The sequence below is a fragment of the Lissotriton helveticus genome, chromosome 3_1 (assembly GCF_964261635.1).
Source record: "Lissotriton helveticus chromosome 3_1, aLisHel1.1, whole genome shotgun sequence".
NCBI classification, from domain to species: domain Eukaryota; kingdom Metazoa; phylum Chordata; class Amphibia; order Caudata; family Salamandridae; genus Lissotriton; species Lissotriton helveticus.
In genome coordinates, this window is record NC_136061.1 from 384,250,593 (window position 1) to 384,269,362 (window position 18,770).

Genomic DNA, 18,770 nt, shown 5'->3' on the forward strand with positions numbered 1-18,770 from the left:
ATATAGCTGAACGATGGGCACACAACAACATGTAACCCCCAGAACTGGGACCAAACAAAATGCGGGTTACTTGAAGACCCCTTGACTTGATATCACAAGTGAAAACTCAGAACGAAATGCTGTACCTTTTGGTGTCCTGTTTCAGCTCCCTGTAATTTAGAGTTGATCCTCTTGAGGCAGATGTCAGGTGGTTGGCCCAGCCTGGCCGCTTACAGGCAAGGACGGGCGCCCCTTGGCCCAGGCGCCCCCGCGCTGCGGGAGTGTGCGGGAGTGTGAGGTGCTTTATGAGGCATAAGAAAGCGGCTCCACCTGTGTTGGCCGCTACGGGTTGTGAGGCATGTAGTCCCCAGTGGTGGCGGTCTCACCCGCGACAGCTCCCCCTGTACTGGTGGAGTTCAGGAAACACCTCCTCACACGTTTGGACAAGCTAGCAGGATGCTTTGCCCTACTGAATTGTGGCAGGCTGCCCAAAAAGGTCTAACAGTTTATCATTACAATTACTAAAGAATATCATTTTAACCTCAGTTTCTTGAAGAATATGCCCCAATTTTCATGAAAGTGAGTTCTGCTTTCATTGATTTACATTTCTGTCGAAAACCTTGTTCTTCACATGGTTCCAGGCCTGTTTCTCTAGTAGATACCGCTGGTAATTTGAATCTGTGCACTGAGAAACCACCTATAAAACAGGATTCATAATATGAGTGCTTCGAAATGCATGTAAAATTGTTGTATTTCGTTTTTCAGTGTCAGATTTGCCATTCTTTGTAGGAGAGAGTTGCAGAGGTGCTTATTTCCTTTGCCTGACCTCACACTGTTCTGCAGCCCTAAATGGGTGAACAGGGGTGTGATGGGCACCTTTTCAGGAGGTCCTGGGAAGAGGAAAGGAATGTGGAATTAACTGGGACCACTCCTTCGGTGAGATCGTCACAAGAATAGCGAGGCTGTGGTGCATCAATGGGTAGATATGTTTTCAGCCTATTTTCCGTTGAAGCCTAAGATTTAAGATTACCAAACCCATTCAGGGAAGACCAGCATTGCTATTCCTGAGAAGGAAATACATGTAAAGAGGCAGAACAAGGGCAGTCCTGTTTTGAAAATTACTAATGTAGGTTTCTGAAAGGTTGGAACTGACCACTCACTTAGCAACGCTTTGCTGTAAAGAAGCCTGACATAGATGGTGGTTTTGGGGAATTAAAATACAGGTGTTTTTCACTCCAATAAGGCCCAGTATAAAGTTTAGAAAAACACTGTATTAATATGTCCGAGAATATATAGCAAAATTAGATTTTGTAACTTCATGCTCGCTATTTAGGCTCACACATAGTCAACTGTTCTTACTGTATTCTGTAAAGTGCTGCCCTTGGGAAGTGAATGGGGCTGGAGGAACCATTAACTGTTGCAGTTTTTGTAAGAGTTACTCCATTACGTCAAACGGCATGAGGGGTCGCTTCAAGAGTGGGACCAATACCAAACCAAAGGAAAACTCAAGAGCTTATTTTTACAATCCTCTCTGAAACTTAATGCGCTCTGCTTCTAGTCTGAGTTATACAGGAATAGTCTTTATGTTGTTTGACCCTTAGAAGTTTAGGATCTTCTTTCAAACACCTAGGCCCTGATTATGAGATAGTGGCACTGCATACAAATGTAAATAGTGCATGAGTTTAAAGAACTGCCTGATCACAAATTAAAAAAATGCCTGTGTTATTTAGCACGTGCTAAATGATGCATGTCTGTAGTTGATGTGTGTTAATTAACACATGCACTGTTTCACGCATGCACTATTGACCACATGCGAAAAATAACTCCCGAGTAAATAACACCCAATTACAACTATGAGAGGTGGAAAAAAACTGTGGACAATAGCACCCTAAATTACCACAAGCCAAAAGCAGGCAGTAAAACCTCATGAAAGTATAGGGAATTAAAGAAAAGCAGTAAGAGAATAGAAATGTTCTAAGACTAACACAATAATGCCCATAAAAGCACAGTGCATGCACTGTTTGAGCTGAAAATGATAAAATCTTACACACAGCTGCACACAGGGCCAGATCTACATTAACAGACAGGTGATCTCTATGGGCTCTTTCAAGTCATCCACTATGCTTATTAACGAGGGTATCCCCCAGGGTTCATCTTTGAGCCCTTTGTTATTCAAGATCTTCTTGGCCCCCTCTTGTCCAGATTAAGTCTTGTGGTTTCAGTGTCATATCATACGCAGAGGATACTCAGTTAATCGTCTCGTTTGGACTGGGTTGCTGGTTGATTAGTGGCAAATTGTCTGCAACTGAATAACGGCAAAACCGAGTTACTGCTGTTTGGTAAAGCCTAGCAGCTCTAGTTGGCAGATTTGAATCCTTCAGAACTCAGTGCAGCCCCGTCTCCCAGGCAAACTGTGAAAAAATTCGGTATTAGGTTTGATCATGCCTTATCAATGAAAAATCTTATCTCCTCATTTTCTTGTTCCCCCTTTTGCCACCATTCTTATATTGAGGAACTTGTTCCCTTGGTTGCCATCCTCTGCCATCCTCTGCTAGGAAAACTTTGGTTCAAGCCTTAGTCATGAGTCTACTTGACTATGGTAATGACCTGCTAGTGGCCACCAACAACACTTTAATGTCTAAGCTTCAGGTGGTACTGAACACTGCTGTACACTTGGTTTGCAACCTTCCTGCTGGCTGTTCCTCGGCCGCCATGCTGAGGGCTTTACATTGGCTGCCGGTCAAGAAGCGCTCTGTTTTTAAGTTATGCTGTGTTACCCACAAGTCTCTGATGGGTAGAGGTCCTGTTTACTTACAGAAAAATTGAGTCATTATTGTCTTGCTAGAAATCTCAGATCAAGCTACAAAGCCTTGCTGTCTGTCCCCCGCATTCATACTTCTAGATTTGGCAGAAGATCTTTCTCCTTCACTGCCCCTTCGGCCCGAAATCTGCTTCCGTACTACATTTACTCTTGTCCAGACTTTGCTAAATTTAAAAAACTCTTGATGACCTTGTTTTTTTTTTAAAGTTTGAGTTTATTGAAACCAAAGGAAAGAACAACAATATAATAATGTGAATCATATGAAAAAATGAGGTTCAAATTGAGAAAAAAAGAAATACAATGGTTACAATAAACATTTTGTGCGGGAGAATGAAGAGGGGAAGGAGGAAAAGAGGGGAGGGGGAAATAATATGAGTGTCATACAAATATTAAAGACAAATGAAATTTGGAATTAAAACATTGCATGCAAATAAAATACGAGAAAAGTATGATATTGTAATAATGTATATGTATAACATAGTAACATTATAAGATTTTATGGAAAAAGACAACAAGGCATGATCAGGCAGTTTACGTACATTATCCGATGTATTCACAACCTTCTTATTAGGAGTATAAGGAGGAATAGACCTAGATAAATATGTAGTGAGTGGGAGCCATAATATATCTCTTTTGATGGCCAGAGATATAGGGGTGACATAGTTGGTATCTAGTCTATGATAAAATCATATGGCATTCCACCAGGCTCTATAAGTGACTTTATCTGCATGGTTCCAATTTAAGGTTATTAAATGTAAGGCTATAGCTAATAATAAATTTAAAACAACTTAAAATGTGAAGGTGACTGAGGCCAATCAGAGGACAGAGAACATAGAAAAATATTTGATAAGGAAAAGGCAATATTAACATTGCAAATATTATTAATCTGAGACCAAATTGATTGCCAGAATTTGTAGATATTAGGACAACTAAATAGCATGTGTTTTAGGTCAGCATTGGAGCAGGGACATGACCAACAAAGAGATGGAGTATTAGGAGAAAAGGAAGCTAATGTTGCTGGGGAATATAACAATCACTGATAAACAAAATAAATAGTCTGGGTAGTATTAGCCGCTCTTGAGGTTTTGTGAATCTTTAACAATAATTTATTCCATAAAGAAACAGGCCAGCATAGTGATAAATCCTTTTCCCATGCCAATTCAGTCTTGGATTTGAGCCGTTCCGAGGGTGATTGCAAGCATTTGCAAATAGAAGATACGGAAGGGGAAGTGTCTAATGGGGGAAAAATCGTAGCACATGTTATAGGAAGATTAAGGAGGGATGGGAGTGATGACAGATATTGTTGGAGAGTGGGGAGTAAAAGATCATATTGGTTTTTTTAAATAATTAGGAAGGGTAAAATTAGATTGGAGATCAACAACAGATAAAGGTGTATTATTAAGTAGAAGTTGAGAAATCCATATCAAACCTTTAGATCTCCAAGATTTCCAGTAGAAAGTTCGATTTTTGTTGCGTAATAGTTTATTATGCCAAATGGGTTGCTGAGATAATGCTGTAAAGGAAGGATAGGTGGATGAGAGGAGAGGAGTTAAAAGTTTACGAGTATGAGAGATAACTGAAGCGCACAAAGCAGAGATATTAGTAGTAAAAGAGTCTCTTGAAACTGAAAGGAGAAGTGAAGAATTTTTCAATGGATAACTATTCCGGGGGGTATGTAGGGGAATCAGAAGAGAGACAACGAGATGCTTGTTTAAGGGAGAATGCTCTGAAAAACAAAGGTCCTTAGCTTATCAGAATCAACAACAGCAATATAATATAGGCCATAATAGGAGACTATATTTGTCCTCTGTCCAGCAGGACAGGGTATTTATTTGAGCAAAATGAACAAAAACGATAAATGATTAAGAGGCACAGTCCTGTACCTTACTCAAGAGAGACAAACAACATAAAAGGAAAAGCGTTTCACAGGCAAAAAACGAGCAATATTGGCCACTTTTGACTCAGTGTTTGGATTTAAAGTATTGCCAAGAAAATGCTAGACACAACTAAATAAAACACAATGGTTAGGTTGTGAAAGCACTATCTAAAGTCGACGTTTCGATCCCTTTTGCTCTAGTTAGATGGGACCATCATCAGGACTAAAATTGACAACATTTGCCTGCCTGTAATACTAATACAACCGCCTGTTTAGGAGGAAAAGGGAAAAAAGAAAGGGAGAAAAGTAGCCAAAGGCTGAATTACTGACTGATTCTTCAACGTACAAACAAGTCCATTTGTTGTGCACACGTTACATTAATTCGGATTCGGCTTAACGTGCTCTAATTGGTGTCTAGTAAATAGTGAAAAGACCGGGCACACATGACCGAGTGCTCGAGTGACTGGTGGTTTCAGAGTTAATTATTGTTCCTAACTGATGCGAAGTCATATAAATAAGAGATCGCCAACTCTGGTATTTATGAATTAAGCATTATATAAGAATACAACTGAATCGCATTGACACGAATTGTCTAAACCTCATAAATTAGTTCACATTTAAATTAGTTCACATTTGAGCCGACGAAGAACAAGTATTTACATTGTGCCGAGACCCTCGAGTGTCCATCCATACGTGAACATCCATACAGTGTAATGAGGTGGAGGGGTGAAAGCATAATGGTAAGCTTTAAAGTCAGGAAATTTAAGACCTCCAATAAGTTTATCTTTTTTGAGAGTGGATAGATATCCGAGAGGGTTTATTTTCCCAAAGAAATTTTAATAATAGTGAATCTAATTTCTTGATATAATATTCTGGTATATGTACAGGAATCCTAGAAAGAGAGTATAGGATAATGGGGGCATGCATCATGTTAATGGAGTCCAATCTACCCCACCAGGAGAGAAAGAGAGGATGCCATCTCGTAATTGTGTCATTTAGTGTTTTAGTAATATAAACGAAATTTAGTTTCAAAGTTTCTGAAATGGTTGAGGAAAATCATAGTCCCACGTATTTCAGTTTAGAGGGCTGCCAGAAAAATCCTGTCTGAAGAATATAGTGTTTAAGACATAAAACATTAAGGGGCAGAACTTCACATTTATCCCGGTGTAGGCGATATCCTGATATCCTTGAAAAAATGTCACCTTGGTGGAGGAAGAGAACTTTCTGGATTAGAACAATATAAAAGAATATCGTCTGCGTAGACAGATATTTTAACTTGTTGGGAACCTATTTGGAAACCTGCGATTAAATTATCTTGTCTGATTTTAGTTAAGAAAGGCTCTAGTACTATTACAAATAATAAAGGTGACAGGGGACAACATTGACGCACTCCTCTATAAAGAGAAAAATTATATGAAATTTTACCATTTGCAAAAATAGAAGCTTTGGGACCAGAGTACAATAGAGAAATCAAGTAGATTAATTTGAGGGGAAACCCTATCCATTTTTAGAGCATGGAACATAAAATCCCATCCAATCCAACAAATGCTTTTTCAGCATCTAATGCTATAGCAGCTAGTGGATAATCTAAGGAAGACGCCTTGCGGAGGATATTGAAAAAGACTCTAGAATGATCAGAGGATAGTCTACCTTTTACAAAGCCAGGTCCAATGAGTTCAGGCAAGATGGGATCAATGCGCAAGGCGAGGATTTTTGCAAAAATCTCACTGTCTAAATTGACTAAAGAAATGGGGTGATAATTTTTACATAAAGAAGGGTCTTTATTATCCTTGGGAATTAAGCAAATCATGGCTTCCTGAAAAGTACCCTGAGATGATTAATTTGTGATAAAAGAATTAAATAAACAAAGAAGATTTGGAAAGAGAAGTTTCGACAAGTGATCATAAAATACAATAGTAAATCCGTCAGGACCAGGGGTTTTACCTCGTCTTAGTACTGAAACAGCGTGGGAAATTTCTGCTAAGGTAATATCTGCTTCCAGTGAATTAAAATCAATATGTTGAGAAAGGGGGAGATAATTGATTGAAAATAAGAGGATAAATCAAATTGAAGTGGTTGAGTTCCAGGAGTGTAAAGATTTGTGTAGAAGGCGACTAATTCATTTAATATATCTTCATCTTTAAAAATAATATCACCGTTAGAACTGGAATAGATTCCTTGAAAAATTATATCTCGGCGCGTTTTAAAATAATTACCTAATACTTTTCCCTTTTTATTTTGACCGCCATAATAACAAGCACTACTCTTTAGTCATAGGAAGCAGCAGCCTCTGTGGATAGTTTATTAAAAGTAATTTTAGCAGTGATAAGATCCTTTAAAGAGGAATCCGTGTTAGAGTGATAATAGGCATATTCTAATTTTTTTTATTTTGGTGAGTAATTGATTTGATTGTTTTTCAAACCGTTTTTTCTTCTGAGAGAAAAAATTGATTACGAAGCCACTTGCAGCTGCTTTAAAAGAGTCCCAAATCGTAGCGGGAGAGGAATCAGGAGTTGTGTTAATAGTGAAAAATTCAGAAGTGAAAGAGCTGAATTAGCTAGAGAAATTGGGATCCACAAGTAATGAGTTATTAAAGCGCTTTCTACCAGCAAATGGACTAAAAGGTATTAAGTGAAAATCAACAAAAACCGGGGCATGGTCTGATATTAAAATTGAGCCTATCTCAGAATGGAGGACATGTTGAGTCCAGGATTTACTTAAAATGAGATAATCGATACAGGATTGCGTTTTATGTGGAGGTGAAAAATAGCTGTACTCTCGAAGGTCTGGGTGACAGTCTCTGTCAACTAAAGATTTTCGTCATATAGTGGAGGTAAATTGTGAATGCATTTTAATGTTTACAAATTTGACTGGAGAGTGCCTATCTAAAAATGGGTCATGAATTTGATTGCAGTCACCGCCAAAAATAATAAATTCATCGTCAAGTGAAAGTAATTTGTCAGAAATTTGCAACCAAAAAGTATTATCAATAGAAACTGGAGAATATACATTAAAGAAAACTAATGGTATGTTGTCCACAAGTTATTTAACAATTGTCCAGCGACCATCTGTGTCAGATTCCTGGTGAACAACTGAGACTTTAAACTTTTTATGACACAAAATTAAAACACAGTTTTTCTTACCCAAAGCCGGGGAGGAGAAGACATTGCCTACCCAACATTTTTTTAATTTAGAGGCTTCAATATCAGTCAAATGAGTTTCTTGGAGTAAAGCAATGTCAGTTTTCAACCTAGCTAAGAGGGCCAATACTCATTGTCTCTTAATAGGATTATTTAATCCTTTAATATTCCATGTAGTAACTGTGAATGTAACTGGTAAAGAATAATGTAATTCGGCATTAAGCATACAATGTAATTTTCAATTTTAGACTCAAATGTTCAATAAACATGAACCTTTGAGTTGAATAATCAGAAGACATTGGAAAAAAATTGGAAAGACATTCGTAACAGTAAGAATAATAGTAGAGCGAAGGAGTGAGAAAAAAGATGAGAACTGCAGAGAAAAGGATGAAGGAAAAACAATGAAGAGAGAGGAGAAGGAAGAAAAAAGAGGTTGAGGAAGGAGAGGTGAGGAAAGGAGAAAAGAAAAGATAGGAGGGGAAAAAGAAAGAGTGAAGGACAAAACAGTGAAGGAAGACAGTACAAATCATCAGTCAATACAAAAAGGGAACAAATATGAATACGAAACAAATGACAACTGTAATACAGACCTTTAGGACGATACAAAGAAAAAGACGAGGAGTTGCGACACAAGGGAGAAAATGGCACCACGAACTAGGGAGAGTGCATCACATCAGGGAATCTTGAGAAAAATAGGGAATGGAACTTAGAACATATCAAAAAGGATCGTCTGTAACGATATAAAGGAGGTAAAGAGAAGGTAAGTAATAGGAACAGGTCATAATACAAGTATGAACAAGAACCCGTAAAAAAGAACTGATGTAAGTTAAAACAATTCAAGATACAAAAAAAAAATACAAATATATATATATATATATATATATATATATATATATATATATATTTATCGTGAGGTCCACCATCACGCAACGTGGCACCCCCCCTGAGTTCTCAGAAGCCTGTTTTGGTGGAACCCTGGAGCGAAAAACTGTACAGGCATGAACCGCCTCCAAGAGATGCACCCGCCGTACCATATGTCGTGGATTATCCAAATCCAAGGAAAGCAGTAAATCCTACTGCCTCCTGCAACCGCATCTCAAAGAGGCTTGGCGAAGGGGTTAACTGCATGGCGGCACCGGAGGCGAATATCAGGCTAACATCCATATGAACAATAAGGGATTACATCGCTACAATATGGCAGCCTGAAAAGGTACATCCTGATTAGAGTCCTTCGTCGCCTACCTGCATCCAAAGCACCAATGAGGAGAGACCATCCCCCTTTGAAATTGACATGCCGCGCGCATGAGAACTTTCCCCACACCTTCCCGCACTGAAGAAAGCTACGGCTGAAACGCGTCTGCACAATAAAGGTGTGTCTAATCTAACCCCTGTGAGTGCCTGTGCTTGCTTTGACACGGTGAGTTTAGGAGCGTCAATATATATATATATATATATATATTGCACACACGAAGTTAGCGTGCTGAAGCCTCTTTGTACGGCGGGCTCACGACGGGGTACGCCAGCCCCTATTATTCCACACACTCCTGGTCGAGATTCCTATGTTGAAAAACCAGAGTCGGAGCCCAAATGTTTTACGATGCTGTCAGTTTATTGGCAAAACAAAAACCCAACGCGTTTCAAGATCCACCGATCTCTTGCTCACGGGTGGGGCTATGCTGGTACTGACCTTCTTTTAAAGAAACATGGTGTTTACAATTAGTGCACGTGTATATAAACATAAAAGAAATACCACATATGCTCAGTCTGTTCAATATAAATTGCGTTTCATGTAAACAATTATACCACTCCTCATAGAGATATGGGAATAGGTCAGGAAGCCTAATATTCGCCATATTATTGAAACTATACATATAAAGGTCGTATTCAAAGGGAAAATAGTTAATTTTGCCCAATTCACACGCGCAATTGCGCAAACCATAATGTCCAGTTCTGTGTTACTATCACACATTTCCCCGATTTGGTTCAATTAGTGTTTTGCCCCAGTGGGCTAAGTCCATCCATTCAATTAATATTGGCTTCCAATGATGCCCATGTGGGCGGTGGTATCCCCCATATCCTGTCAAGGAAAAAAGAGAAAAAACAGAACTGTAGCAATATTCTACGATATTTACATTTCAAATCAGTGCAAAAAAATCTGTTTAAAAACAATTTAAAATTACATCTCAGATACCAAAAAGAAGCAGCAGCCTGTTCTACATAAAGGAAACCGTATTCTATGTTTGGAGGTGGATGGCTAGTTCCTCACCCAGGTTATGTCCCGTGGGCTGCAAGGTATTGTACATTATAATGTACTTTGATTCCAACTTGCGTAACTCTAGCCACCTATTCCCTCCTCTCTCATTAGGTTCAACGCTGTCCAATACACAAAATTTCATCAAATTTGGATTCTTATTGTGTACCTGTGCGAAATGCCTCGCTACCGGGTATTGCTGGTTCTCATTTCTTATAGCTCTCTGGTGCTCTAGGATTCTTAACTTTGCCTGTTTAGTAGTGCAGCCTATGTAAAATTTCTTACACGGACATTCCAGAGCATAGACCACATACTGTGTTGTACAGCTAAGATGCTTCGTGATTGTGTGGGCACTTCTGTCTTTAGATAATTCAATCGTTTTCCGAGTACCGCTATATCTACAAGCTTTGCATCTCAGACATGGAAAAAACCCTTGAATACAGTTGGTTTTTTTGCTCTCCTTTATCAAAGTACTACTCAGAGTATCTCTAAGGGATTTTGCTTTCCTATACGTCAGTGAGGGAATATCATGGATCACCTCTTTGACATCATTATCCAATTTCAGTGTCTCCCAGTATTTGGTCAGGCTTTTACGAAGTTTCCAAGATTGATTATTGTAAGTCGTAATAAACCGTACCTTCTCATCCTTTTTGTGTTCTTTGGGGATTAATAGATCTTCCCTGTCCATTGTACTGACTTTTATCACTGCCTGTTGTATAATTTTGTCACTGTACCCCCTCTCTGAGAAACGCTGTATCATAATCTCGCTCTCTTCCTGAAAACCCTCGTCAGAGCTGCAGTTTCTCTTGGCCCTTATTAGTTCACCCAAGGGAATACTTCGTATCAGGCTTTGGGGGTGGCTGCTCCCTGCATGTAGCAGACTATTTCCAGCCGTAAGCTTCCGAAATAGAGTACTTGCGAGTTTACCTCCATTGACCGTTAATTTAACATCCAAGAATTCCAATTCGTTCTTGCTGATCACACTTGTAAATTTCAGATTCAGAGAGTTATTGTTCAAATTTGCTTCAAATTCGTGTATTTGGTCCAATTGGAAGCCAATATTAATTGAATGGATGGACTTAGCCCACTGGGGCAAAACACTAATTGAACCAAATCGGGGAAATGTGTGATAGTAACACAGAACTGGACATTATGGTTTGCGCAATTGCGCGTGTGAATTGGGCAAAATTAACTATTTTCCCTTTGAATACGACCTTTATATGTATAGTTTCAATAATATGGCGAATATTAGGCTTCCTGACCTATTCCCATATCTCTATGAGGAGTGGTATAATTGTTTACATGAAACGCAATTTATATTGAACAGACTGAGCATATGTGGTATTTCTTTTATGTTTATATACACGTGCACTAATTGTAAACACCATGTTTCTTTAAAAGAAGGTCAGTACCAGCATAGCCCCACCCGTGAGCAAGAGATCGGTGGATCTTGAAACGCGTTGGGTTTTTGTTTTGCCAATAAACTGACAGCATCGTAAAACATTTGGGCTCCGACTCTGGTTTTTCAACATAGGAATCTCGACCAGGAGTGTGTGGAATAATAGGGGCTGGCGTACCCCGTCGTGAGCCCGCCGTACAAAGAGGCTTCAGCACGCTAACTTCGTGTGTGCAATTTTGAAATAATTGCTGTTGCCCACCTGATTTATGGCTGCACTGAACTTTGGGACTCGTGATGAGAGCAACAAACGCAAGCTTTGAACTCGCAAAGGCTTGTACTGATATCCGACAGGGCGTTATCCAGTCGGACTGAGTGTTAAGTTTGAAAACGATTTCCCGCCCCGGATTGGGTGAAAGTGACAGCCAGTGGTCAGGCTACACGGAAGAATACGTTGCAACAACAACATACCGGCTGGTTTGTTGTGTCGAAAGAATGGCGGAATCAAGAAACAGTAGGAGGGCGGAAGCAGCCGCTAAACTGTTCGCATCAAAGGAGACCGGGCCAGGGGAAAAATTACAGCCACCCGGTAAGCAAGTAAACGAAGTTAAGACGCTTTGGGATGCACTTTGGAAAAATCTTAAACGCGAGCAGTCGCGCTGGTGGGAGGCGGCTGCTTTGACTAAATATTTAGAGTGCAACAGAATACCGCGTGGACTGCGGATCTTCATTATACCCACATTTCAAGATCCTGACCCCGAATTAATCAGCGATTGGATGGAGAATAATCATATCTGTTCCATCAATATGTTGAAAATGCTCGTGAAAAACGCGGAAAAGGAATGTGCCAAAATTAACACAGAAAATGAAACAATAATTCAGAAACTAAAAACGAAATACACAGAGAGTGAATTTGTGGCTGAAATGGAGAAAATGCAGAAACGCCTAGACAAAATTGAAGAAGAAATTAAAGAAAAGAAACAACGCAAATTTTACCGTGATGAGGTGGACTATAGCAAGGGCCAGATTTTGACTTTTGCTAAGCGGTACGAAGTAATTAGGGATGCCGCAAAAAAATCTACCGTGAAAAGGCACACTATACCCGGAGATAAGTCAACGTTACCTAATGCTGGGGCATCGATTCCAAATGAGAATGTAACGTTGGAGGATGATACCGGTTCAATCGAGAGCGATGTTTCTGAACCGCTGGAACAAATTCCAGTAAAAGAATTAATTTTAAAGGAAGTAGCCCTGATGACCAAGGAACGCCAGACAGGCACTCCAACAAAAGGGCGTGGAAGAGGCGGCAGAGGAGGTCGCGGAAGAGGCAGCAAATCATTCGAAGTGGCGCCAAATACAACAGAAGTGGTAACCAGAGGCAGGGCGGCGAAAATATGAACTCCATGACAGTGGTAAATCTCTCTAATCGCATTTTAACACCTACACAAATTGAAGTACTTTCCAGAGGGCTTTCATTCTGTCCAACTTCAACATTTAATTTCACCAGTGCTCGCATTGATCTTTTCTGTTTCACACGCAAATTGAAATTACGCAAATGGTTTGCCAATAAACCACGACTCAGAAAAGATTCAATGATAGAGAAACCAAGTGCTTTAAGTGTCAATGACGCAGAATTTCTACAATCTATACAATTATTGGCGGGTTGTGATGATGTGATTGACAATGCTATCTTGAACTTGGTGGACACTGAGGATACTATACAGATGACCAGTAGCAGTGGTTTTAAACCAAAGTCGGTATTTGTTCCTCAAATCACAAACAGCTATATTGATAGCTTTGAACGTGGAATGGTACAAGAAATGAGACGTTTGGACAGAATGAAGCCCAAAACCAACTGGAACCTTAACAAAAAACAGTTTCTGGCATTGAAAGAGATGGAAGGTTGGGTAGATGTGGTGATAAAAAATAGCGACAAGGGTGGTAATGTTGTGCTATGGCCCATTGATATGTACCTAAAAGAAGGTTTGATGCAACTATCTGACACACAGAGTTATATGAAAGCAACTAGAGAGGATTACAATGTATCCAGAAGTAAATATGATGAGAAATTGTGTGACTGGAAAGCCAGAGGTACACTTGAGGATGATGAGTTCAACTATCTTCAGGTGAAATATCCAAAAGTACCGGCGCTATATTTCCTCCCAAAGTTACACAAGAACTTAGAGGCACCCCCCGGCAGACCTATTGTTTCGTCGGTGGGTAGTCTTCTTGAAAAAACCAGTAGGTATGTGGATCATTTTCTACAACCGTATGTAAGTGAGTTACCCTCATATGTCAGGGATTCTTCTGATTTTTTGGGTATCATTAAGGATGTTGTATGGAGCCCTCAGTATTGGCTAGTTAGCTTTGATGTGGCTAGTCTGTATACTAGTATCCCACAGGAGTTAGGGATAGAAGCATGTAAATTCTATCTTGGGAACAGATCGGTTTCCCTTCTATCACACACCCACATGTTACTGGACATGATTGGGGAATGTATGAAAAACAATTTTTTCATCTTTAACAAATTGATGTACAAACAGATCCGGGGGGTGGCGATGGGCACATGTTTTTCCCCCAGCCTGGCTTGTTTATATCTAGGCTGGTGGGAGGAGCTAGTGGTGAGGAAGATCGCCCACTACAGTGCCCACGTCATCCTCTGGAAAAGATACATAGACGATATTTTCTGTGTTTGGGAGGGCACTTTGGACCAAATACACGAATTTGAAGCAAATTTGAACAATAACTCTCTGAATCTGAAATTTACAAGTGTGATCAGCAAGAACGAATTGGAATTCTTGGATGTTAAATTAACGGTCAATGGAGGTAAACTCGCAAGTACTCTATTTCGGAAGCTTACGGCTGGAAATAGTCTGCTACATGCAGGGAGCAGCCACCCCCAAAGCCTGATACGAAGTATTCCCTTGGGTGAACTAATAAGGGCCAAGAGAAACTGCAGCTCTGACGAGGGTTTTCAGGAAGAGAGCGAGATTATGATACAGCGTTTCTCAGAGAGGGGGTACAGTGACAAAATTATACAACAGGCAGTGATAAAAGTCAGTACAATGGACAGGGAAGATCTATTAATCCCCAAAGAACACAAAAAGGATGAGAAGGTACGGTTTATTACGACTTACAATAATCAATCTTGGAAACTTCGTAAAAGCCTGACCAAATACTGGGAGACACTGAAATTGGATAATGATGTCAAAGAGGTGATCCATGATATTCCCTCACTGACGTATAGGAAAGCAAAATCCCTTAGAGATACTCTGAGTAGTACTTTGATAAAGGAGAGCAAAAAAACCAACTGTATTCAAGGGTTTTTTCCATGTCTGAGATGCAAAGCTTGTAGATATAGCGGTACTCGGAAAACGATTGAATTATCTAAAGACAGAAGTGCCCACACAATCACGAAGCATCTTAGCTGTACAACACAGTATGTGGTCTATGCTCTGGAATGTCCGTGTAAGAAATTTTACATAGGCTGCACTACTAAACAGGCAAAGTTAAGAATCCTAGAGCACCAGAGAGCTATAAGAAATGAGAACCAGCAATACCCGGTAGCGAGGCATTTCGCACAGGTACACAATAAGAATCCAAATTTGATGAAATTTTGTGTATTGGACAGCGTTGAACCTAATGAGAGAGGAGGGAATAGGTGGCTAGAGTTACGCAAGTTGGAATCAAAGTACATTATAATGTACAATACCTTGCAGCCCACGGGACATAACCTGGGTGAGGAACTAGCCATCCACCTCCAAACATAGAATACGGTTTCCTTTATGTAGAACAGGCTGCTGCTTCTTTTTGGTATCTGAGATGTAATTTTAAATTGTTTTTAAACAGATTTTTTTGCACTGATTTGAAATGTAAATATCGTAGAATATTGCTACAGTTCTGTTTTTTCTCTTTTTTCCTTGACAGGATATGGGGGATACCACCGCCCACATGGGCATCATTGGAAGCCAATATTAATTGAATGGATGGACTTAGCCCACTGGGGCAAAACACGAATTGAACCAAATCGGGGAAATGTGTGATAGTAACACAGAACTGGACATTATGGTTTGCGCAATTGCGCGTGTGAATTGGGCAAAATTAACTATTTTCCCTTTGAATACGACCTTTATATGTATAGTTTCAATAATATGGCGAATATTAGGCTTCCTGACCTATTCCCATATCTCTATGAGGAGTGGTATAATTGTTTACATGAAACGCAATTTATATTGAACAGACTGAGCATATGTGGTATTTCTTTTATGTTTATATACACGTGCACTAATTGTAAACACCATGTTTCTTTAAAAGAAGGTCAGTACCAGCATAGCCCCACCCGTGAGCAAGAGATCGGTGGATCTTGAAACGCGTTGGGTTTTTGTTTTGCCAATAAACTGACAGCATCGTAAAACATTTGGGCTCCGACTCTGGTTTTTCAACATAGGAATCTCGACCAGGAGTGTGTGGAATATATATATATATATATATATATATATATAAAATCAATCAGACAAGGTCTTGAAGACAATGCAGAGGAGGTAGAACCAGAAGTTTCCATGGACGTATTGGAATGCAGGTTGATATATTTCTGTAATTCAACTGGATCATCAAAGGTAGAAGTATTGTTTTGGAACGTAACTTTGAATAAACTCGGATGAAAGAGTCCGTAGCATGATCCAAGGGTGCGAAGAGCTGGGCGGAGATCAAGGAATTCTTTCCGTCATTAGGCGGTTGCTGAGGAGACATCCTGTGAAATGAAAAGTTTAGAACCTAGCCAAACAAGTTGTTTTTTATGTTTTGCAGCATTTAAGACTAGTAACAAGTCAGTAAATTGCAAAAATAGAATAATTACACCTCGTGGCTTTAAAGGAGCAGATGACTATGATAGGTGAGGACCTAGCCTATATGCTAGTTGAATATCCAGGTTTGTAGACGGAGGAAGGTCAATAACTTTATTAAAATATTATTGAAGAAATCAGCAATCAGCGGGGTCAGCACCTTCCAATCCTTCAGGAAGACCATATAAACTAAGATTCTTACGTGTCTTTCTGTTTTCAAGTTCCTCTGCTGATTTCTTCAGTGCAAGGATCTCTCTTTCCAGGGTTGACACTTTAGTAGGTAAAGTCTGGTAGACATCGATGTGTTGCTCCACTTTGATAATGCGGGATTACATAGTTGCCCATTTAGAGTATATCATTTGTAGACGAGAGTTGGTTGCCTCAATGAATGGACGCAGGGAGCGAATTTCATCAAGTACCATGTCCAAAGAGACTGGAGAGTTAGCCTTTGTTGGGGAAGGAGAGTCCTGTTTGAGGCCTTTGTTAGTAGAGGATGTTAACGTCTTAAGTGAAAGCGTTGGCAAAGTCGCTGTTTTGGAGGGAACAGACTGCGCCATTTTAGTTGTATCCCAAGACAAAGAATCTGTGTGAGGTGAGTTGGAATTATGAGCAATGTGTCTGTTATTGGTGAGAAGCAGTTTTTTAGTTCTGCCCATAAGACAAGGGAAAAAAGAAATCCCGTTTAAAAAAGAGGAAGCACCAAAACAGTATCATAGGCTGTTAGAAAATAGAACGTAGGTGCACGTATTATTTGAGGAAAAAAATAGTCATTAGGTCAAGTGCGCATGGAAAGCCTTAGCACAGTAGAAGTAACAACATGTTGAAGGCATCATAGTAGACTAACATTTTGTGAGGAAAAAAACCGAAAGAATGCAGTTCCAGAAAAAACAAAATGGCGGTCATTTCTCTGCTGCAAAGGTTGTAAGGTTTAAACAGCAAAAGGGGCAATGTCAGGCATTTTCCTTAAAGAAGTCCATTCAGGAGGACTTCCTATTTCAGAAACGCACCTTTTTCATGATTAAATCGCACTAAAACAACAAGAAACGTCGCAGTTGCTCCCGTCGCAATGCAGAGCTCCAAGCTCAGGCGGCCATCTTGTCCGGCGTCGCATGCGCGCCCCCGATGACCTTGTTGTTTTAATCAGTCGTGTGGCTCCGAGTTAATGAAGTGCTGATATGCATCTATGGATTTGAGTTGTTGCGCTATATTAAGGTAAAATAACGTGATGAGTGCAGGTGAAGGTCTCACAGGTTGTTTGTAGCAGCTCACATTATATTCTGCAGTACACCACTATGAATGCAGCACTGTTAGGCCACTATATCATACTATGCTAGATCCATGTTCTCCTACAACAAACCATGTAGCATGAGGATGGAAACCAGGTCACTAATCAATGACCCTAAATAGTGCAGCACACATGATAAGAGCCTGGATTGACAAAGTAAGGATGGAACTTCTAAACATTAGTCTGCTAGAGATGCAGAGAATACAAAGGCTCGATACAAACCATATTTTCATTATTTTTTCATCTCTACTTATACCCTAGAGCCTAGCACGGGGATCCACCGCTAACCCCCAATCTGAAAATGCTGTAAGTGCGAGAATTCTTTGCAACAGGCACCACATAGCAGTAGGATTGATGCATGGTATTTCTCAATCAACCTTTAGCAAAATACTCCTCTAAGTGATGGATGTTTTGCAGAGGGTAAGTGGACAGTAAATACAGTTCCCCCTTGAACACCCACATTAGCTAATGCGAGCAAAGCAAACTTTTGTGCTACAGCAGGATTTCCTGATATCCCAGGGTCAATTTGCTGTACTTATATACATATGGTGATCTCGGGTAGATGGGTCTGAAACTGTAAAATGAAACGCACTATGTGAAAATGCCATGTGATGTGGATCAGAATATGCTCAACTGGTGTGTTAGGTGTTCTGGAGGAAATCACAATGTTATGAGAAGAAACTTTAGTCATAGCCTGGTAGCACATCACACTCAAGCAGGGACCCTGCATTTATGCAGCTGAGGAGGGCAACATGTTCGAGCAGGGTTGAGTAAACTATGCAGCAAGATAACCCTGGGCGGAGTTTGCGGAGTTGCTCTAGGTGAAGCTACACAAAGTGCAAAAAAAACTCCGCTGCACTACGCGGAGCTCCGCAAGCGGCGGAGTACGGTAGAAAAATGCCATTCGCTGTGATTGCACAGTGCCAAATGCTTGTCTGCACTGTGTAATCATTGCGAACCGCACCAAGCACAGCACGATCTTACCTTTTCTGCCGCTCGAGTAGATTTTTACTTGAGCGGCAGCTTTCTCAACGCGAATGGGCAGTTTCTCAGCATAAGCGGTCGCGAGCGTATGCGACCACTCAAATTGAGAAACCTGACCCCCCCGCGTTTAGAAATCTCACCGGGAGGTTTATTTTCCACACTCTCACTCGCCAACTTGATGTTAATGATCGTGAACG

General features: G+C 40.1%; 1 protein-coding gene across 1 annotated transcript in view; it reads left to right on the forward strand.

Annotated features, from left to right (window-relative positions):
* The window catches only part of SLC46A1 (solute carrier family 46 member 1), a 92,798-nt gene that overhangs the window by 71,405 nt on the left and 2,623 nt on the right, over positions 1-18,770 (forward strand). The window lies entirely within an intron of this gene.